Source organism: Schistocerca cancellata, chromosome 9, assembly GCF_023864275.1.
Source record: "Schistocerca cancellata isolate TAMUIC-IGC-003103 chromosome 9, iqSchCanc2.1, whole genome shotgun sequence".
Lineage (NCBI taxonomy): Eukaryota > Metazoa > Arthropoda > Insecta > Orthoptera > Acrididae > Schistocerca > Schistocerca cancellata.
Genome location: NC_064634.1, coordinates 64,094,172 through 64,117,377, shown reverse-complemented (window position 1 = coordinate 64,117,377; position 23,206 = coordinate 64,094,172). Strand labels below are relative to the sequence as shown.

At 40.7% G+C, this 23,206-nt stretch overlaps 1 protein-coding gene across 2 annotated transcripts in view; it reads right to left on the bottom strand.

Annotated features, from left to right (window-relative positions):
* Window positions 1–22,215, bottom strand: part of LOC126100165 (protein argonaute-2-like) — a 288,991-nt gene extending 266,776 nt beyond the window's left edge. The window contains exon 1 of one of the 2 annotated variants that reach the window (XM_049910711.1): window positions 22,034–22,215. The gene's annotated coding sequence lies outside the window, so the exon portion shown is untranslated. The remainder of the gene's footprint in view (window positions 1–22,033) is intronic. The other variant, XM_049910712.1, reaches the window with a different exon arrangement.
* Between the last annotated feature and the right edge of the window lie 991 nt (window positions 22,216–23,206).

Sequence of the window (23,206 nt, the reverse complement as noted above, 5' to 3'; positions counted from 1 at the left end):
TAATTGGATGGATAAGAAGTCTAACCACCGAGTAGCAGCAAGAGGAAATCTGTGGTTCCTCCTCCTCGTAGAAAGATTGAAATGGTAGGAAGAGGGCTGAAGAAAAAGTCCTTGTGTGGTTTAGGAAAAGATGACAATTACGGAAATTTCCCATCATCCTTCCCCTTCAAACCTTATGCCAGGAAGAGGAGCCACTGTCTGACTGCTCAGCTAGAACTGCCAGATCTGTTTTTGGTTTAGGATATTTTCTTTCCTTTCTCTTTCTGTCTCTGAAGGGGTGGGGGTTTGAGTTAGTGTGAATTTTGCTGCCTTTAAGCTTTGGACTGAATGAAGAACAAGTTACTCTGCAATCTGTGGCTCTTGCATACATTGGTTTGTGTGGCACATTTCTACTTTGTGTAGGTAGGGGGAGGGGGGGGGGGCACCTTCCATGGTGTCCTCCCCTCTGTCAGTGCTGGAGAGACTGTAGATGTTCCTGGATGCATCAGCATGAAGGCCAAACATTATAATGAGGCGAAGGTGGTCACACTTCTTTCCAACTTTGAAATAAGATTACCAGTCTAGAATTTACATTCTCACAGTTACTTCCTTTTTTGAGCAGAGAGCAGGCGGCTGATCTTGGAGGACACTGTCCTGGACAATAAATACACAGGTTCAACGGTGTAACAGAGTACACATGATTAAAGAGTAGGCACTGGAAATACCTCCTACATTGGTGGATGTAAGGTTTAACATCGTATCTGTAACCCAAGTTGTGTCTTCCCTTGATATCCGAGGTCAAAGGAGCCTATATCTATTCTGTTATTCTTTGAGTCTTTCTGAAGTAAGGGCACAAAGTACCTTGAAAACTATGAAAATTCTTTTTGTTGGTCAATAGGATTGTTTGAAGTGTGTTTCATGCAAAATTAACGTACTTTCGACCAAGTCCTTATTTAAAGGTCCTAAAAGTCAGTTTAAATGGCAGCTTTCAAAATCAGACATTCCCATTTATTGCTCCTTGACTTATCTTCTTACAATTCATAAGTCTATAGACATTTTTTTTTTCGGCCAATTTGAGCTTTCAGCTATTAGTTACACTATTTGTTGTGTTGCTCTCTGTTTCTACAGTAATAAAATAACATGATTGTTATTTGTGAGCAAAGTTGACAAGTGTTTTTCTTTTCTGAGCAAAGTTGACAAGAAAAGGTCTGGAGGATCTCAAAGAAAGGAAACAGTGAATATAACGAAGACACTATTACATTTGTACATTCCATACATTCTCCTGGAAAGAGGTTAACAGCAGGGAAAGCTTTATATGCCTTTCGGAATTTACCAATCTCTCCTATAATTTCAGGAATATGATTCTTTACTGTGTCCCGCTCACAAATTGCTGAGCAGAATAATTTATGACAGATGTATTGAAATAAATTGTGAATTTAAATGACTAGTGTGCAGCAGAAATGTATTAAAGACTCTGTTAAGTACTACAAAACTTTAAACTCAATTTCCTGTAACCTCTGTTTTTTTTCAAGCCTAATGTATGGTTTCTCTGATACCATTTTCTCGGTACAAAGAAATTCTGTCAGTCAATTGTCTAGGTACATGTGCAAGGATTGACATTTTTTTAGCTTTCTAATTATAAAGAAACCTTTGACCCTTTTTATTTTAAGAATTTCCCCACAAAACAGGTCATTATTAAAACATTGTCCACGAAAAGGTTCAATGAAAACAGTCAATTTAACATGGCACAGGTACTAGGTACTTCTACGCTCAAGTGGATGACAAACCTCTGGTCTTGCTGGATTGGATTACAATTCACTGTTGGCCAGAAGCAGCAGGTCTCAGTGGAATTAATACATAGGGTCATATTAAGATTTTTATATGTAGTTGACAGTAATAATAATAATAATAATAATAATAATAAAGATTTTATTGTCTTTAGGCCATTACAGCAATTGACAACGTCAAATGAAGTTACAATTTATAATACAGTGTGATAAGGTATTGACTACTGAAATATTTTAGCTTATATTACAATAAATGTACAGTGGGTCATCTGTTGGATTACTGCATTTTACAGTTGAAGAATTCATTGATATCATAGAATGGGTGGGCAATAAACCATTCATGCAGTATTTCTTTGAATGTATGTTCAGGAAGATCCTGTATGGCATGTGGCAGCTTATTAAATAGTTTGTGCCCTGTGACTTCATAGCTATTTATTGATTTTGATAGTCTGTGGTAAGGCGTGTATATGTGTTTGATAATTCTTGTGTTGTAACAATGTACATTTTCTCTACGTTTCACATCTTGTAGGTTCTTCTTCGTAAAGATTAAGACATTGTATACATAGAGGTTTATTACAGTCATAATTTTTTGTTTGGTAAATAAGGGTTTGCAGTGAGCCTTATGTGAAGAATTTGTAATTATCCTAATGGCTTTCTTCTGCAATAATAGGATGTCATGTATATGACTACAGTTACCCCACAATAGCGATGTCACCCAGTATGTAACATTCAATGAATGCTTGTAATCACACAGTAGTAGTAGTTCTGATAAATAAGGACCCATTTCACTTTTTACAGTGCAACTACTCTGTTGAACTTACCCTCAATATTTTCAACGAAGTATAATTGTTTTGCTGTTACACAGCAATATCCAGCAATTTGAGAGGATACTGGATGCTGTCTTTTCACTGAAACTGAGCCAGTGGGACTCACTTCACCTGTTTTGCGGAAACCCGTAGGTTGGTTAAACTGGGGTCGGGGGGAGGGGTGGGGGCAGGGGGGGGGAGAGGGGAGGGGAGGGGAGGATTGAACCAGACTGCGAGGTCATCGGCCCTTGTTCCCAGTAAAATAATTACACAACAGAAAGAAGAAAAAAGGAGACATACTGCGCAACCAACAGGAGAAAGGAAGAAATAGAAGAATGACAGAAGGACAACCAACACTACTATGGACAAAACAGGAAAAGAAAACCTCAGAGATAAGCAAGAAACAGGTAGAAGGGGTAAAACCAAGAGAGCAGATGACCATGGCCGGCTGACCACGAGAATAAAAAGAAAAAGCCAGCCACTCTGCGACATATTAAAACATCCACACCTAAGAGCATTAGAGTGCAGAACACAAAGGGACAAATGACATGCGCTAAAACTTCTACAGAATAATAAAACCCACCGTCACGTATAAAACGTAAAACTAAATTAGTTGCCGAGGCGTTGTCAGCTAAAATTAATGGCAACGAGTCCGGTAACTGAAGAGTCTGTCACAGGGCAGCCAAAGAAGGACAACTCACCCAGATATGAGCCACTGTCAGCTGGGCGCCGCACCAACACTGAGGTGCATCATCACGTCACAGAAGGTAGCTGTGTGTCACCCAAGTGTGGCCAATGCAGAGCCAGCAGAAAACCAGAGTCACAGAAGGTAGCTGTGTGTCACCCAAGTGTGGCCAATGCAGAGCCAGCAGAAAACCAGAGTCACAGAAGGTAGCTGTGTGTCACCCAAGTGTGGCCAATGCAGAGCCAGCAGAAAACCAGAGTCACAGAAGGTAGCTGTGTGTCGCCCAAGTGTGGCCAATGCAGAGCCATCAGAAAACCAGAGTCCTTCCGATAGGCCCCCATGGAGGACTGCCACACATTCGTAGTCTCCTTAATGGCACACAGTTTGTTGTGCGTGCTGAGGTTATGCCATTTTGTCTCCCAAAGCTGCAAAACCTTGCGGCATAGTACTGAACGCAGGTCAGTTGCAGAGAAGCTGATCTCCATAAGCGTTTTCCACGTAGCCCGTTTGGCCAGCCTGTCAGCAACTTAGTTGCCTGGGATTCTGACGTGACCTTGGGTCCAGACAAACACCACTGATCGACTGGACCGTTCCAGGGCAAAGATGAACTCCTGGATGGACGCTACCGAAGGATGACGAGGGTAGCACTGGTCGATAGCTTGTAGGCTGCTCAAGGAGTCAGTAAACAGGACAAGGCACGAATGGATGTGCTCAAGAGCAAAAGACACAGCCACCAGCTCGGCCATGACAACACTGCAGTCATCGGGCAAGGAATGCTGTTCAATATGTCCTCCACGGACATACGCGAAACCGACGTGAGCATCAGCCATCGAGCCGTTGGATTAAACCACTTCGTGGTCCCGGTACATGTCAAGAATCAAGAGGAAGTGGCAGTGGAGAGCCACGGGGGTTAACTGAGTCCTTAGGGCCACGTGAAAGATCCAGGTGAAGTCGCGGCCTAGGTGTACATCATGGAGGTGTATGTGAATGGACCTCAAGTATAGGTGGTAAAGGTAAGGACTCCAGTTCAGAAAGAATGGATCGAACACAAACTGCAACTGGAAGCCCTGACTTGGGCGGCTGATGCGGGAGATGAACTGCTGTGGTTGGGAAAAGGAGACGGTGATTCAGATGCCCAGGAGAACTACGAACTTGTGCAATGTAACTGGCCAACAGTTGTGCATGCCTAACCTGAAATGGAGGGACTCCAGCCTCCACAAGAACGCCAGTCACCCGACTCATCCTAAAAGCTCCTGTCCCTAGATGAACGCCACAATGGTGCATTGGGTCGAATAAACCCAATGCTGAGGGTGCTGCGAAACCATAAACCAGACTCCCGTAGTCAAGGTGGGATTGAACAAGGGCTCTGTAGAGCTGCAGCAGTTTAGAGCAAGCTGCACCCCAGTTGGTGTTGCTCAGGCAGCGGAGGGCATTGAGGTGCTGCCAGCACTTCCACTTAAGCTGACCAAGGTGAGGAAGCCAAGTCAATCAGGGATCGAAAACCGTCCCTAAGAATCTGTGTGTCTCCGATACAGTTAGTGGATCATCATTAAGGTAAAGTTCTAGTTCTGGATGAACGGTACAATGCTGACAGAAGTGCTAAATACACGACTTTGTGGCCAAAAACTGGAAATCGTGGGTTAGAGCCCATGATTGTGCCTTGTGAATGGCTTCCTGCAGGTGCCACTCAGCAATGCCAGTATCGGTGGAGCAGTACGACATGTAAATGTCGTCTGCATGCAGAGGAGAGAGAGAGATGGCCCAACAGCTGCTGCTAGACCATTAATGGCCACTAAAAATATAGAGACACTCAATACAGAGCCCTGCAGGATGCCATTCTCATGGGGAGGGGGCGAGGGGGGGGGGGGACTATGGGTGGCACCAACTTAGACATGGAAAGTACAGAGCGACAGTCAGTTTTGGATAAAAATCAGGAGCGGATCTCTGAGACCCCACTCGTATAATGTGGCAAGGATACGGCACCAGGTGCTGTCGTACACTTTTCGTAAGTCAAAAAAGACGGCAACCAGGTGTTGGATCTGGAAAAGGCTGTTCGGATGGCAGACTCGAGGTGGTAGAGCGCTCAACACAAGCGCTCAGCAATCGCATTTGCATCAGTAGATAACACGCCATTTATGTTAACACTGGGGAAGCCTGTTGGGGTTGGTACCCGAAAATATGTTTGATCTTTTCCCAGACTTGGAAAGGTGACATATGGCACCCAATGGTCGAGACATATCTCAACCAACACTCCTGCTTCAGTCGTTTCATAAGTTGGCGAACACACACATAGAGCCGTTTAAAGGCTATGAGGTGCTCCAGGGAAGGGTGTCGCTTATGCCGCTGTAGAGCTCACCAACACTCCTTAATTGCTTCAGCGACTTCTGGCAAACACCAAGGGACTGCCTTGCGCCAGAGGCACCCTAAAGAGCAGGGGATTGTGTTTTCTGCCACAGAAACGATTGTTGTAGTCACCTGCTCAACCATCATATCGATGTTACTGTGTAGGGGAGATTCAACGGTGACAGCAGAGCTGAAAGTTTCCCAGTCCACCTTGTTTAAAGCCCATCTGGGCAGGCGTCCTTGGGTCTGACATTGGGGCAGTGACAGGAAGATGGGGAAGGGGTCACTACCGCACAGGTCGTCATGTGCTCTCCAGTGGATAAATGGGAGAAGTCTGGGGCTGCAAACTGATAAATCAATGGCCAAGTACCTACCATGAGCCACAGTGAAATGTGTAGAGTACCAGTATTTAGGATGCTCTGGTCGAACTGAGACAGAGTTTCGACATCTCTGCCTTGGCCAGTAAGCACAGTGCCACTCCACAAGGGGTTATGGGCATTAAAATCTCCCAAAAGTAGGAAAGGTTTATGGAGTTGATCAATCATTGCAGTTAATACATTCAGAAATACTGCACCATCTGGAGGAAGATATACATTGCAGACAGTTATTTCCTGTGTCGTCCTTATTCTGACAGCCACAGCTTCAAGAGGGGTTTGAAGGGGCACAGTTTCACTACAGACTGAGTTTAGGACATAAATGCAAACTCCACCAGACACACTACTATAGTCGCTACGGTTCCTGTAGTATCTCTTATAGCTGGGAAGGACAGGGGTCCACATTGCTGGGAACCAGGTTTCCTGGAGGGCAATGCAGAAAGCAGGTGTAAAGATTAACAGTTGCCGTAGCTCAGCCAGGTGGTGGAAAAACTGCCACAATTCCAGTGGAGGATGATGTCATCATGAGACTGGGAAGGCATGTAAAGCAATTTACTCCTAAGGGTCACCTGTTGCCAATGACTTTTTGCCCTAGCAGTCTATATCCATTGTCTGAGGGTCCGGCGAGATCTAGGTCCTCAGTATATGCCAGAATCTCCACCTCATCTGCAGAAGCAGAGCTTGTAGGTAGAGGTGGTGTGGGTGTCACCGCAATTTCCTTAGCCTTAGGGGTTTTCTTTTTGGATTTCTCTCGCTGCTCCTCGGGTTTCCCTGGCTGGGAGGACTTCACTGGCTCAGTCTCCGTGACTGACGATGAGTGTGAAGCCCTACGACCAGCTGCTTTTGGGCTCTTCAGCCACTGGCGGGTGTCATCTTTTGCACTAGCAGAAACCTGGGAAGGGAGTGACCCAAGGGACCCCTTCCTAGCGAGAGGAGCTGAAGAAGACTTACACTTCTCCGGCTCAGAAGTGGAGACTGATATCCCCGATGGTTGGGGTGGGGGTGTTGCTCCTGAAGTTGGTGGTGTAGTGCGGGAACAACAGGGAGGGAAGTGCTCCCCACCATTAAGGGGGCAAGTGTAGTCTTGTGGTTCTGAGAGGCGACAGGAATGTGAGGAACTGATAGGGTGACAACTGTCATGTAGCGGCGGCATAAGAGGTGGTCATAGCCACAGGATGTAGGCACTCAAATTTCCTCTTAGTCTCAGTGTACGTCAATCGGTCCAGCATCTTATATTATATGATTTTCCTCTTTTTCTGTAAAATCCTGCACTCTGGCGAGCAAGGTGAATGATGCTCTCCACAGTTGACACACAACATGTGATGCTGGAAGTACAGTGAGAAGACATATGGCCAAACTTCCAGCACTTAAAAGCACCGCATCGGGGGAGGGATATATGGTTTAACATCACAGTGGTAGACCAGCACCTTGATCTTCTCGGGCAATGTGTCACCCTTGAAGGCCAAGATGAAGACACTAGTGGCAACCTGATTATCCCTCCGACCCCAATGTACGCGCCAGACGAAAGGAACACGTCGCCGCTCTACACTGGTGCGCAGCTCGTCATCAGACTGTGAAAGAAGGTCCCTGTGGAATATAATACCCTGGACCATATTTAAACTCTTATGGGATGTGATGGTAACAGAAAAATCCCCCCAACTGTCACAAGCGAGTAATGCCTGTGACTGGACAGAGGATGCTGTTTTTATCAAGACAAGCCCTCCACCTCCCCAAACTTGTCCTCCAAATCCTCCACAAAAAACTGAGGCTTCATGGACATGAAAGATTCCCCATCAACTCTCGTACATACCAGGTATCGAGGTGAATAAGCTTCACTGCCGTCCTTAGCCTGGTGTTCCTCCCACGGTCTGGCCAGGGAGGGGAAAAATTTGCGGTCATAGTTCTTAGCATTGAAGTTAAGACTTTGCCCACTTAGAGACTGCTGGTGGGAGACCACCAGCAAGAGATGACGTACTACGCTGTGTGGCATGTCATCCGCCCTGAAGCCATCCACTCCGACAGGTGGGCCTCCCAGCGGGTGCCATCCATCCTCAGCAGTCAGTCCCGATGCCGCAGGAAGATGAGCATCTACTCCAAGGCATACATGGGGAGTTTACGGCACAGGCATCGGCAGAGCGACCCCTGTGTTGTCAGGGGGCTACAACCAAAAGGGTACATGGAGGCCCCACAACAACAGACTGGCTACTGGGCTGGATATGAGGTGCAAAGAATTCCATGGTCCTAGTTGGTGCAGAAAACGATACTGCATAGCGGGTGGACAAAAATGCACCCGGGAAGGTATCCTCACTCAAGAGGAAGGATGAGCGGGACTGCAATGCCACGACGAGAAAGTGGGCTAAAGATCCCAATGCACAATAGACATGATGCACATCTAAGGCGCCCTTCGCCAGACTCATATCCTGATGTAACCAAAAACTTTAGAAAAAACCCCAGTTCACTTCTATGTAAATTCCCCAATCATATTGCAATCACTGGTGGAGACTTTAATCATCCACAGTTTTGCTGGTGGTGTGCATGATAAGACATCCTCTGAAATGCTTTCTCTAAAAACTGGCTCGAACAGATAGTTCTGAACCTCACTCATGAAAATGTATTGGATCTAATGGCAACAAACAGATCTGACCTCTTTGAGGCTGTTCATACTGAAACTGGTATAATGACCACGACACAGTTCAGTGATGAACAACTAAAACAAGCAGAAAGATATATATGTTCAGAAAACTAGATAAAAAATCAGTAGTTTCATATCTCAATGAGGAACTTCAAACTTTCAGCACAGGTCAGGAGCATGTAGAGCAACATGGCTCAAGCTTTAAGACCACACACTGGATATACACGTACCCAGTAGAACAGTTCATAATGTGAGGGACCCTCCATAGTACACAGTGACCATAAAGAAACATTACTGAACAATAGGTGTAAAACAAAACATTGGACTATAGACAGAGAGATGCTAAACAAAACGCATTTGCCTGTCAAGAGAGTAATGCATGGTGCCTTCGATGACTACCATTGCCAAATATTGCCAAATGATATTTCACAAAATCCAAAGAAATTTTGGTCGTATGTAAACGCTGTTAGTGACACCAAAGTTAGTGTCCAGTCCCTGGTGAATGAGGCAGGAACTGAAATTGAGGAATAGAACAGAATAGAAGATTATTGTCTCATAACATACAATTTCAAGTCATTAACTTTATGTTAACTTGTCAAAACACAAAAGCTGGTTTACAATTTTTCTTGTAATATCATTAAGGCACTCAAAAATTTTCTTAGAAAGTAACAAACTTTTAAAAACTGACAATGCTGTCTCCTGCTCAAATTTTCAGGTTGTCATCCATGAATTCTTCTACTGAATAGTAACATTCCTGGATTAGTTTCTCATATAAGGTGTTTCTAGATTTAGGCTGAGCCATTCTCTTTCTTTCACTTTTTAATAAATTTTCATACCCATATACAGTCGAGTTTGATCATACAGTTTTAAGTGGTGGGTGGACAGCATAAAATTATTGTTCCATTAAGTTTCGGGTGTGCAGCCACAACAAATCTCCTTCTAATATTACAGCTGTATAACATTCAGCCATCTTCAGAGTGACCAGAAGACTGCCGCTCCAGTGCTCGCTTCGCCCCTTTATACTGTTGTACCGCGTGACTGCGCATGTGGCCACAGATGCAAATGCGCCAGAGACGTTGGTCGGCAGCAGAGACGTGCATAATGCACGAGTTGTATCTATGACTGCGCACTTGATCTGTGTTGGCATATCGATATATCATTGTGAGCTGCACTGTGACGTCTTTGCGAGTTTATTACAGCAAGTGCCAGATTCCATGATTTATTAAGTTCAAAACCATTATCTCTATTAATTAGATTCGTCGTCAAGCGAATTTCAATTGCCTCCTTCACTATCTAGTCCCAAAAGGATGATGTAGTTGCCAGAATTTCGACGTTGTCATACAACATACTGTGACCATTATCAATACAGTGCTCTGCCACTGCCGACTTGTTAGGTTGTAAAAGTCTTGTGTACCTCCGGTGTTCTGTACATCTTTCTTGGACAGAATGAGTTGTTTGTCTGATGTAAGAAAGACCACATTCACATGGAATTTTGTAAACTCCAGATTTCGGAGCAGCAAATCATCTATGACAGAGCCCATGAGTGCAGCTGTCTTGGGTGGAGGACGAAAAATCACTTTTACTTTGTGTCTGCCGAGAATGCGTCCTATTTTTGATGAGAGGCTACCCACATATGGCAGGAAGGCCATCGATTTGAAGGTTTCTTCATCTTCTTCTGCCTTCTTTGTGGCCTCTTTCGGTTTCATTTTTAGTGCCCTCTGTATTTGTTGTGGAGAGTACCCATTGTCTTCAAACACACTTTGTAGGTGGGAAAGTTCATCTTGCAGACTACTTTCATCAGAAATAATATGCGCTCTGTGAGTCAAAGTTTGGAGAACACTCATTGTGTGGGCAGGATGGTGGCAGCTATTTGCACGTAAATACAGATCAGTGTGCGTCAGATTCCTATACACTTCATGTCCCAAAGTGCCATCCTCTCTGTACTGAACCAAAACATCCAAGAATGGAAGGCATCCCTCCTTTTCAATTTCCATTGTGAACTTTATTTGATCGTGGAGGGTGTTCAGATGTCTTAAGAAGTCTTGCAAGTTGTCTTCAACACAAGTCTTCCAAGATTCACAGCATAAAATTATTTTGATTCCTGGTGGTGTAATCATGTTGACAACTAACTCAGGGTAACTACGTACAAAAATAATCAGCTCATAGAAGTGTGGTGAGGGAATATTCAAATGTGTATGTGTGAGTTGCATTTGCGCCAGCACATGCAGGTGAAGCTTTATTCTTTTACAAAGGCCTGATGGGCCAAAAGTTTTATTTGTGACAGTCATTTTGCTGTGCCTATCTGCGACTCAGCATCTCCGATATATGGTGGGTGGCAACTTTCCTTTTCATAATATAGTTAATATACTTAGATGTTCTTCGCCCTACATTGTATAAATTTCTATGTTGGTTTTCTGAAGTCTTAAATTTAATCGACACACATGGTTTGACTTGCCCCAAAATACAATTAAATACTTTATTACTGACATGAAGTAGCTATGATATACTACTTTTCTTATGCCCATACTGTAGCATTGTACAATATGCTCATTGAAAATGCTAGGCTATTTAATTTATTTGCAAGGTACTACGTGAGCCGCATGATAGATTTTTATCTTTGTTGCATTCCTACGAATTTCACACAACTAGCTTCCTGCAAATCTTACAGATGTGTCATCTGCAAATAACACTGAGTGACACTTAACCCTTAACTACTATCGACTATTTATTGCATGCTACTGTTTCTCCATGGCGGGGAAAGCTGGGCCTTCTGTGCAACGTGTGTTATGCGAGACAGATGTCTTCACTTGCAAGATGAGCCTCAGACACTGAAAGAAGAATTCGAAATTCGAAAAACGTGCACCTTTTGCCCTCCTCGTCTGAAGAGGAAAACAAGGTATCCATGTCAACAGTGTGGGTTCCAATTTCTTTGGAGTGCTCCAGGAAGGTCTGCGTGAAGTGTTTGCAGATGGAAATTGACTAAAGTATGATTCAGTGGCACATAAGAACAAGTATTTAGTTTTTACTTGTAATTTTAGAAGTAAAATGGTGGCAAAGTTTCTCCATTCATAGACTTACGGACTGAAATATTCGCTCTACATTGAAAAGTGAGTCGTAAACTGAAAGCTGACTTCGCACACAATTTATCGTAAGTCATGTCGGATTTTTCCACCTAGTTATATTGCCAATTTGTAATATAATCCCTCTGATGAAAATCTGTGTGTGAGTAGAGAGCTAACTATTTGCTGTTATTTTCGTAACTCATAAAATAAAAATATACTCCAGATTTCACTTTGTTTTAATTGTTTAAGTGCTTAAAATACCACACTGTTTAAAAAATCAAGTTTTTACAAAAGCCACCTCTAAGAAGTGTAATGAATGGCTGGAAGTCAAGAAACTATATATATTCAGCAAAATTCTGGTTTGCTATATAAAATAGAAAAATGCAGTCTGAGAGACCCCTCCATAATAATTGTGTTCCTGTGAATGACCATAATAGTTAAGGGTTAATATTAAGTGGTAGTTTGTCAACGTAAAACAAACAGAATAGGACCTAAGACAGAACCTTGGGATACTCTTAGTGAGATGATGGGGACATTTTGAAATATAAGTTCCTCTCCATGTTGATATAACCACTCTGTCTTCAGTTGGGAGTAGGACTTGAACCATTCTAACAGAATGACCCGAATATCATAATTTTCCAGGTTACAATGTAATAAGGTGTCCACACTTCAAAGGCCATTGATAGGTCACAAAAAAATCCTGTGGCATGCAGCGAGCTGTCTAGAGACGAGATAATTTTACCTACAAAATGGTTTATAGCAGATGTTGTGATTTTGCCTTTTTTGAAATCTGTACTGATTTTTTGAGATTTTAAATTTTTCTGTGAAATTTTGAATGTGTATGGTGACTACCTTTTCAAACATTGATAGTGATGGAAGACAAGAAATTGGGTGATAGTTTCCCATATGTTCTTTTATGCTTCTTTTCAATAGTGGCTGGACTACTGCATAGTTTAGTGTGTCTGGATAATGGCCTTCTTGAAGGAACTGATTAACTATTGCAGATAGTTGCTGTGCAATTATTTTAGAGACCGTTTGTAACACTTCTGTTGTTATCCCATCCAATCCTGATGATGTTCTACTCTTTATTTATAGTATCATATTTTCTGTATCTTTTACAATCGTTTTGGTAAATGTACTGAAAAATTCACTTCAAATTGCTCACTGTTAAAGATATTTACCTTACCTGGGTAATTTTCTACATTGATGTTTGCTCTGTTTATGTTTATAAAGAATTCATTAAATAATTCAGACGATAGCAAAGCAAAAGCTGAAATGCTTAAATCTGTTTTCAACTGTTCCTTTGTGAAGGAAAACCAAGGAGAATCGCCCCAATTTAATCCTCATATTACCCAAAAGATGAATGAAATAAGTATTACTGTCAGTAGTGTTGAGAAACAGCTGAAATCATTGAAACTGAACAAAGCTCCAGGGCCCAATGGAATCCCTGTCAGATTCTATACTGAATTTGCAGCTGAGTTAGCCCCTCTTTACCATAATCTATCAAAGATCCTCTGAACACAAAACCATGCCCAGTTCTTCGAAAAAAAGCACAGGTTACATCCTCCTAAAAGAAGGGTAGTAGAAGTGATCCACAAAATTACCATCCAAAACCATTGACAATTTGCTGTAGAATCTTGGAACGTATTTTGAGCTCAAACATAACGAGACATCTGAGCAGAACAACCTGCTTCATGCCAACCAGCACGAATTCCGAAAACATCGATCACGTGAAGCCCAACTCGCACTTTCCTCACATGACATACCGAAAGCTTTGGATCAAGGCAGCCACGCAGATGCAGTATTCATGCTTTCCGAGGAAGAGGAGAGCAGTGTTTAACATCCCATCGACAGCGAGGTCATTAGAAGCAGAGCACAAGCTCAAATTGGTGAATGATGGAGAAGGAAATCAGCCGTGCCCTTTCAAAGAAACTATCCCAGCATTAGCCTGAAGCAATCTAGGGAAATCACAAAAAACCTAAATCAGGATGGCCGGACACATGTATACAGCTGTCCACCCAAATACGAGTGGAGTGTGCTAACTACTGCACCACATCACTTGGTCTTTCAATTTCCAAAAAGCATTTTATTCAGCACCACACCTACAATTAATGTCAGAAGTACGATCATATGGGGTATGAAGTGACATTTGTGACTAGCCTGAGGACCTTTCAGTAGGGAGGATGCAGCATGTTATCTTGGATAGTGAGTCATCGTCAGAGGTAGAAGTAACTTCTGACGTGTCTCATGAAGGTGTCTTGAGAGGCTTGCTGTTTACATATATTAATGACCTTGCAGACAATACTAAAAGTAATCTGAAACTTTTTGCAGATGATACAGTTCTCTATAATGAAGTACTGTCTGAATGAAGCTGCATAAATATTGAGTCAGATCTGGATAAGATTTCAAAGTGGTGCAAAGATTGGCAACTAGCTTTAAATGTTCAGAAATGTAAAATTTTGCACTTCGCAAAATAAAAAATTAAGTATCTTATGACCATAATAGCAATGCATCACTGTTGGAATTGGCCAACTCTTACAAATATCTGGTGTAACACTTTTTAATGGATATGAAATGGAATGATCACATAGGTTCAGTGGTAGTTAAAACAGGTGACATACTTCAGTTTATCAGTAGAATACTGGGGAAGTGCAGTCAGTCAACAAACGAGTCTTAAAAATCACTTGTGCAACTGGTTTTACTACATTGCTCAACCGTGTGTGACCCATACCAAATAGAACCAACCGGGGAAAATGAATGTATACAGAGAAGGGCAGCACAAATCATCATCAGGCTTGTTTGATCCACGAAAGAGTGTCAGAGAGCTACTGAAGGAACTGAACTGGAAGACTAAGATAGATGTAAACTATCCAGATAAAGTCCATTAAAGTTTCAAGAACTGGTTTTAAATGATGACTCTAGGAATAAACTACAACCCCCTCCATATCACTTGCATAGGGATTGTGAGGACAAGATTAGAATAATTGCAGCATGAATTAAGGCATTCAAACCACCATTCTTCCCTTGCTCCATGCATGAATGGAATGAGAAGAAACCGTAATAACTGGTACAATGGGATGTACACTTTGCCACGCTTTTCACAGTAGTTTGCAAAGGACAGATGTAGATGTCGATGTAGATATTGAGGGACTTTGGAAGCTCAGTTCCTCTGTGCTTGTTTCTCACCCCTGGTGTGCCTAGGGATAGGAATGAATGACTTTATAAGTTTCTGTATTTATCTCTACCCATTGAGACTGCTGAGTCACCACGAATATTATTTTGGGTTAATTTGACTTGTTTCATCTGTGAAACATCTACCCTGATACCACCTACTCGGATCATGGGCTCCCCCAGGGTACCACATAGCAGCACCAAAAGTTGTCCAGCATGAAGGCCACTGACTGGAGTCCAGGAATCTCCAATGTGATAGCCACTACTCCTTGACATGCATTGGGAGCTAACATACTGGCACCAGGACTGCTCTGTGTTTTCACAGGGTTTTATAAAGAGGGTAGATGATGATACAAACACTATCGACTAGCTACCACATTAGTTTTAACCCTCTCGCAGGCACAGTGTGTGGTCGCATGGCATACTTTGTACACATTTAAGAATCGCTGTCTATAAGTGCTAATTATCTCAGACAAGTGCCTCATGGTGGGAATGTGCTGCTAGTTCAGAATCTGGGTCTTTTCTTGCACAGATTGTAAATTTTTTTCTCTCCTAATACACTGTTTATTTTACCCCAAATGTATAACAATGGAATGAAACACAAAAATGTTATTTGTGGCTGGCGCACTTTATAGACAGGCATTTGTCTTTGCCTGGTTATTGAGAGTAGAGGATCTTTTAAACTATAGTTAAACTAGTTTTTTATAAGGTAAGCTTCCCAACTGGTTCACATAACAGCAAAAATTTAGAAAAATTGAGGTCAATCCTAAAATGGAATCAAAATTACTTCCACCCATGATGAAAATTATAAGGAGAAAGGTGTAAACAAAGAAAGAACAACCTAGAGAAATAATATGGCCATCCTCAAGAACTGTCAAAATGCGTTTGAAGGTACATGAAGTAATGACAGTCTAAGATGGGAGATTGCAGCACAAGAAAAGACGGTGGTGCTGCAATAGCTTGCAGACCTGCGTTCCCTAGCCACAATCACAAAACACTCAAGCCCTCTGAAGGGCACACTAGATGTAAGACATAATTATGACTAATGAAAACTAAACACACACACACACACACACACACACACACACACACACACACACACACACACGGCAAGTCATACATAACTCCCCTTTTATTTTGTGACTTTTTTTGTTATACTACAATGCGTTACTAAGTGAAAGTATGCAATGTATGATAGCAATCCAGTCTGCAGGTGAAGTGGTCCTAAAACACTCAATATTTATTGCATAATACTGAATACTGTATAATAATATTGACCGTCAGAGTGGTATTGATGGTATGCACAATATATTGAAGGAAACTGCCGGGGCTTTAAAAATAATGAAGCTCACTCTATATACTGTACTGTGCAAGGGTAGTACTGCTCAATAGACAGCAGTTCCTGCCAAGACCAAGATAAATTCAATTTGTTCCAAATGAATTTCTGCAAACAATTGAAGTAAGTAAATGGTAAGACAGGGAGTTTGCTGGAAGGTGTATATTTAAGCACCATGCAGTACTCTGAGAAATGAAATCCCAATTATTTAGGAAAGGTCAAATACCTTGTTCTCTGCAATAGCAGATGCAACTAAAATTATGGTGTCATTCAAGACAAGAAGCAGAAATTTTTGTTTTACTTTTAGCAGTTACTAGAACCAGCAAATTAAAATCAGGTTCTCTGTGACCATAGATGGTTCTTCCTTTTGTTTTTCGTTGCAATAGTTGTCACATCAGTGACATACAGTGTAAGGTTTCAATATCTATTCAGTAAAAAATTGTTTTATTTTATTTGCAATAGCTGTTACAATACAGAAATCTACAGGAGACTGCACATGTACTCTATAAATTGTTCAGTTCACTTGTTTAATTTATAAATAATTATTGGGGTTTAAGCCTACGAGCCTACCCTGCAGCGAATACTGAATGTTTACTGGAAGCTTTTCACACTTATTTGGCCCATTCTGCATAACTTGTTAGTGTTTTGCAAGGCAAACCACTCAACTGCAATACATGTGAGTTCCACATCAACAAGCACCGTGATGTTCACTAAGGCAGAGATCTTATCTATGGGTATAAATATTGTACATTAATATTGTGCCTCTCTTAGCCTCACACTTCCGCAGAATACTTCAATACAATATTATTGTGCAATAAATATTGGGCATGTGAGGGCCCCATAAAAATAATGAGAGATTTTAAAGTACAGAACTGAGTTTTTCGATTGCCTTATCCACATAGTAGTGCCACCTCAAGTATATATTTAGAGGTCATTGTCAATATCCACTTTTACAAATGGATGTTAGTATTGCACAAAATACTCCAAAAATTGCTGCAGAAACATGCATGCACATAGCTGAAGGTCACAATGCATCGGAAAGTCATGGAGGCCTTTATGTAGCAGTGAGGACAAATGAGCAATGAACACAGAATTTCTTCTACTTTTATAAAATTGTTGTTGCTTTCTAACAGTAAAATTATTTTACTGGCTATGGTACACTGTATGGTTTTCGCATTATTTACATGCCTGATGGGATATTTTGTAACAAGCCAAAATACAGATCATTTAGTTTAACAACGGAACTAATTGTTTCTTTTATGCTACATGAACTACTAATGTCAAGCTAATTCTTGAATGGAATAGGTATTAGCAGCCAACTGTTCAGCAAGAATTTATTCTGCTACCCAGGTAAATAAATGTTTGGTACCTGAACTAAGGTAGACGTAACAATCTTACAATTATTATTACAAGGAAGGGAAGAGGAGATCACTGTTATGGATATGGGACATTTTGTACCTAACTATATAGCACTATATTTGCAGCTCCCAGACATCCAGCAAATTTTGAAGGAAAATAATTTACATTAGACTGATCCAAGAAACTATACAAAGTAAGGCTACTTGTTAATAATATCAAACCGAGCTGTTTATTTTAAGAAGGGGTGTATAAGGGATCTAGATTATTTTTTACTATTTTCAACAATAATCAATCCATCCTAGGTATATTTTCTTAGACATTCCAGTCTTCAACACCAACCAGTCAACGACAATTACCACGGATTTATTTTCTGAGGTCAAAACATATCAATGTCCAAAGCTAATCACATTATAAATCCCTATTTTGTAAATTTATTTCTGTGAATCTTGGCGCCAGTCTCTGATCAGTGTCAATGTAAGAACTCTTTCTTCTAGGTACAGATCCAATAGAAATTAGAAGTGTGAACAAATGACAAGAATCAAGAATTTGACATGCCAAAGAGGACACTGTTACAAACAAAGCGAGAAAAGTTCAAAATTGACTAACTTTGGTCTTTTCACTGTACCAACTGAGGATGAACTATTCTAGCCCCATGGCTTTTATCGACAGCACAAGTGCACTACACAGAAACAAAAAAATATTGTTGAGTAGTGTACAGCAAATAATAAAAGCAATGAAAAAACAAGACCCATTTACTACTGAAGAGCAGGCAGAAAATAGCATAGGCTACATCACTTATCAAAAGGTATCTGGTTCTAAGTGATAATGGTACTCAATTTGACAACTAACAGTCAAAGTGTCACTCAGGTATTCATAACTAGTTTGCAGAAATAAAATAGTATTTGAAAGAAAAAAAATACACAAACAAAAGGCCATAACAGCATTTACAATTAGAAAGTGCACTTTTTTTGCAATGAAAGGGCCAAAAGTGATGACACTTCAGGGGAATAAAATTTATGAAAAATGACTAGAAAGAAAATCTGACTATACTTTTTAACAGCAACTGCTTCTGATAAGCTTGCTCCTCCTAGTTTTTCCCCCACAAGAGAATTTTGGCATAATACCATACCAAGATCACAGGGGGAGATGGTTGATCTTAAACTTGCTGGATGTGTGGTCTCACATTCTATAAATACATGATATATTTGCCCGAGGTATAGGTTAGGTTGAAAGGTGTCAGTTTGGTTGCAAGCTGCTGAAGTCAACAAATGTGATACTAAAAAAACTGCTTGTGCTGACAGACTGATTGTAGCTTAGCCCATTTGGGAAAAAATCTCCAATAACATTACATTATTGTTGCCATATTGTTTACAGCGTTTTTCGAATGTTTCCAGTGTCATTGGTCAAACGAGATGATTTATATTTAACATTCCTCTATATCCCGTTTAGTGATTGTTTCTAAACTAGACATTTTCATATCAATAGCATAAAATGATTTAATCTATCTTCAACTAACTGTGAATTAGTGGTACATATTAGTAAATGAATGGAGTTAAGGGAAATGTCCGATTCCACCCATCTGCTTCAACCAATGACGTCACCAATATGGTGGAAACGACCATTCACAACTCCCATATTACGAATATGACGTCATTACATAAACATGACAACAAACACAAAAATAGATCGAAAAACCATCAAACACATATTCCTCCAAAAATATAATGAAACTAACGGGATAAGCGGGGGAAATTGGGGTTTTTGGGTGGGGAGAAACTAGAAATAAGCACATGCCACTAAACCAAACGACAAAAACGATAAAATAAAATGACCACAACCTTCCCAAAATCACCTAAAAACAATATCCACTGGAATCGAACACTTCCCTTGACCTATCTAAGTCAACAGAAACTACCGATACCAAATCGTGAAACACTAAACTACAACCACGTCCACAATCAATACTACCTCAAAAAACACACCACAACAGAATTGGAATCGAACACTTCCCTTGATCTATATAGATCAACAAACTACCGATACCAAAACACCCACAACTACAACTACACATTGAAACTGAATACTTCCCTTCACTTATAAAGATCGACAGCAACTCACAATACCAATCACAAATACCAAAAACAAAACCAACCATGAATCTAAACAGACAAAAAAAAAATAAACAAATAAGCTCCGGCACTGCCCTCTAGGTCACACACACACACACACACACACACACACACACACAGAATAAACCACAACCAAATAAAATTCAATACTGTGGTTAACTACTAAATGCTGGTATCCCTCCTGACCCAACCGGCTATAAGAAGAAAGCCCATCTGAAACTACTACAGTACTACTCTCTTGTACATATTCCTGAATCAAATCCACTAACTCCCTTTTTGTACAACACTCAACAACATTAGAAACACATTCTGAACACCCAGCCCTGATACCACAGTCCCCCACACCCATAAACCAACCATAGGCTTACCCATCCCAAACTGCGACTAATCAATCTTTACAACTACCCCAGGCCCACCCAACTTACCTCTATATTTAATACATTCAGAACAAACCTCACGACAAAAAGAATATCAGTCAAGCACCACTCGCTCACTCACACCCACCTCATGCGCACAGAAACTGTGAGAGGATTGTTAACAAAAATGATAACTCATCAACACAATCTCACGCATGCCCAACCTAGATTTCTCGAACCAGGAACCTTGACGTATCGAGTGCCATATGTTATCCCTCCACATATAGCTGTCCCTGGTCCAAGAGGTCAGAACTTTGGTAAGCCTAATAGGTTCTCCACCCAACAAACACTGCACAAATTCTGCCAAAATACCGAAAAGTTGGAGAATCTTTAAAAGCGACAAGGGAGTGTCGCCCCTAAGCCCCCATAACCGAAAACTATTAATCTTCTGGGTCATATCCATACCTAACAAAGACATAACAGTAATATAAATAATTCACATACAGCGAACCGAAAACGACACTACAGTAACTTAGGCATAAAAAAAAACACCATCAACTCACTGCAAAATATTCCACTAGACACACAGTCAGCACCACGACAATACCAGTCAATGTCTACCACTCAAATGAACCCAATACTACACACAACACGCGACCCACAAACACCACCAGATAGCACCACAGACCACAGCAAAATGCCACCTACAAACACACCACAAGTGCAAACTAAACCCACAACACTATCTAACACAAAACCCCCAAACACACCACCAGAGAGCACCACCGACTGCATCAACATGACAGCTACAAACACGCAACACTCACAAACAAAACCTCGGGCTGTCATGTCACACACCACAACAGCCTTACGTCACAGGTCAAAGCCAACGGGTGGAATCGAACACTTTGGTTGACCCAAAGAGTATTGTTACTGACTTGGCTTGCACAACAAATAAGTTTTCAGAACGACAAATAATTTATTCAGGATATTCAGCAAAACTAAGGGCGCTCTAGTTTGTGAAGCTTTTAAGCACTTTGGTAAGAACCTTATAGGAAAAATGAAAATCTCTCTATACTGAAACTAATGTCTATCTTATAATAAGGGTAACATTTCTCCTTCTAGTACAGTATCTATGGACATCTTCAGTCTGAGCGGTGATGAATTGTAAGCACAAAATCCAATGAGGCAATGCACACATAGTGAAGAACTTGTACAAAAATGTTTTTCCTAACACAGATGCGTGCAGGAGGATCCTGGTTGACGTTGGCTTATTAGTCGATTTCCTCTAATGAAAACACTTTATGCGAGAACTGCAAAAGTATTTTCATTCACTGAATTCCCTACCCTTATAAAAATTCCAATGACATGACTAAAAAAACTAACTCAAACAGAGCAGAACGTTTTTACTCTCTGTATCAATTTTACGAACGTCAGCAGCTTCAAAAATGCTACTGGCTATTAATGTGAACAACGTATATGAGAAAACTTATATGGCGACTATTCTTTGTGATACTAACAGTCAAAAGGAGGTTTGATATTGTATAGCATTAGCAATGACCGAACCGACTTTTGCGCAAAATTTTCCTAATATGCTGTCCTCTATAACTTTTCCAAACACATTTGGAGATTGTCAGGAATAATAAGAAACAGAAATGTTTCTATTAAGACTAAGAAAATCTACAAGTGACTTCCAATGCATATGTTCAGAACGAAGGGTAAATACAGAAAAACTGCGAGAAAATAATAGTCAGTTGACAATGCTCTGTGCTATCCACGCCCAGAAACAGTTGCTGTCAAAATTATCCTAATGCCACCTTGGTCGTATGTTAACGCCTCAGTGGCCTGCACACATTTTTTTCTAATAATGAAATAGGCAAATACTGCAAAAACCAATATACTAAGACGTTAACACGTTTCTACATACATTTTTTTTCTCCCTGTCACAGTACAGTACAGCCAATACACTGGCTATGGGAGTGAGTTGAAACCTGTTAACATCTACAATACTCACTTCTGGAGTTAATAAAATACAACTTTTAGAGTGAGACTGCACACCATAGCCAACAACCAAATTGCGCAACTTCCTCACTTTTTAATGACTCAATCAGGGAATCACCAACATTCCTAACCGTGAAACGCAAACATCATAAATCAATACACAGTACTCCACTCGCTTTGACAGTGATGTCTATCGTATAGCACCAAGGATTCCAACCTTCTTGAATAGCAGTATCTATAACTTACGCTGCAGTGTTGTTCTTCGGCCGCCAGTGTAGAAATGTACACAGAATCAGCTAAATGAAAAATCCGTGCAATGCGCACTTCTATTTAAATATAAAAAGGAATTTTCTCTTGCGTTAGAGCGCTTGTACAAGATCGTGTGTCGATTTAAAATCCTATATTCCTGTAATTTACTGTTCGCGTCGCTACTTCTCCGTAATCTTTCATTGATTGTACCAATACCCGTTTGTATTGTGATATATTATGAAATTTCGAACATTCGTGAGTGCCACGATAAACTAGTATTGTTATCGTCAATTGTAGGCTTAAACTGAATTATACTCTTTTAAAATTTTTAAGATCAATAGGCCTATCCTCGTTCAGAACAATCTTTCTCTAATTTCATTGTACAGTTACCTGAGAAATAGGTTATTTTTAGAATTTTCGGATGCTTAGAAAATTATATTTTGGTAAGTTAGTGGTACAGGTGTTTTAGACATGTAATTTAATTCATAGCAAATCAACGTTTGTGTTCACAGTTCAGTCAATGTATACATCACCCCAGAATTTCATTGTATATCAAGGCAAATAAACGTGTGTTTTGAGAATTTTCGGAAGCTACCATTGTCCTTTGTATCATCTACCAGCAATTTGTATCAAATTGGGGGTTTGTGATTTAGTTACTCTAGCAGATTTTCTAACATTTTGTGTTACATCTAGTGTTCCCTTAAGGCAGCAGCCGCATTTATTATCTGCATTTATCATAAATTAAATCGGTTTTTGAGTTGCTAACAACTGTAATTAATGTCAAAACGTTTTAGCAAACTAATAATTTTTACCACAGGTTTTTGTGTAGCCTTAATAGAAATCTCGTTCTATGTATCTGCTTTAATTCTCATAGGGAATTAGCTACTTTTTAGGTCTATATATTGAAAGATATATTATATTAGATTAGCACTTGTTC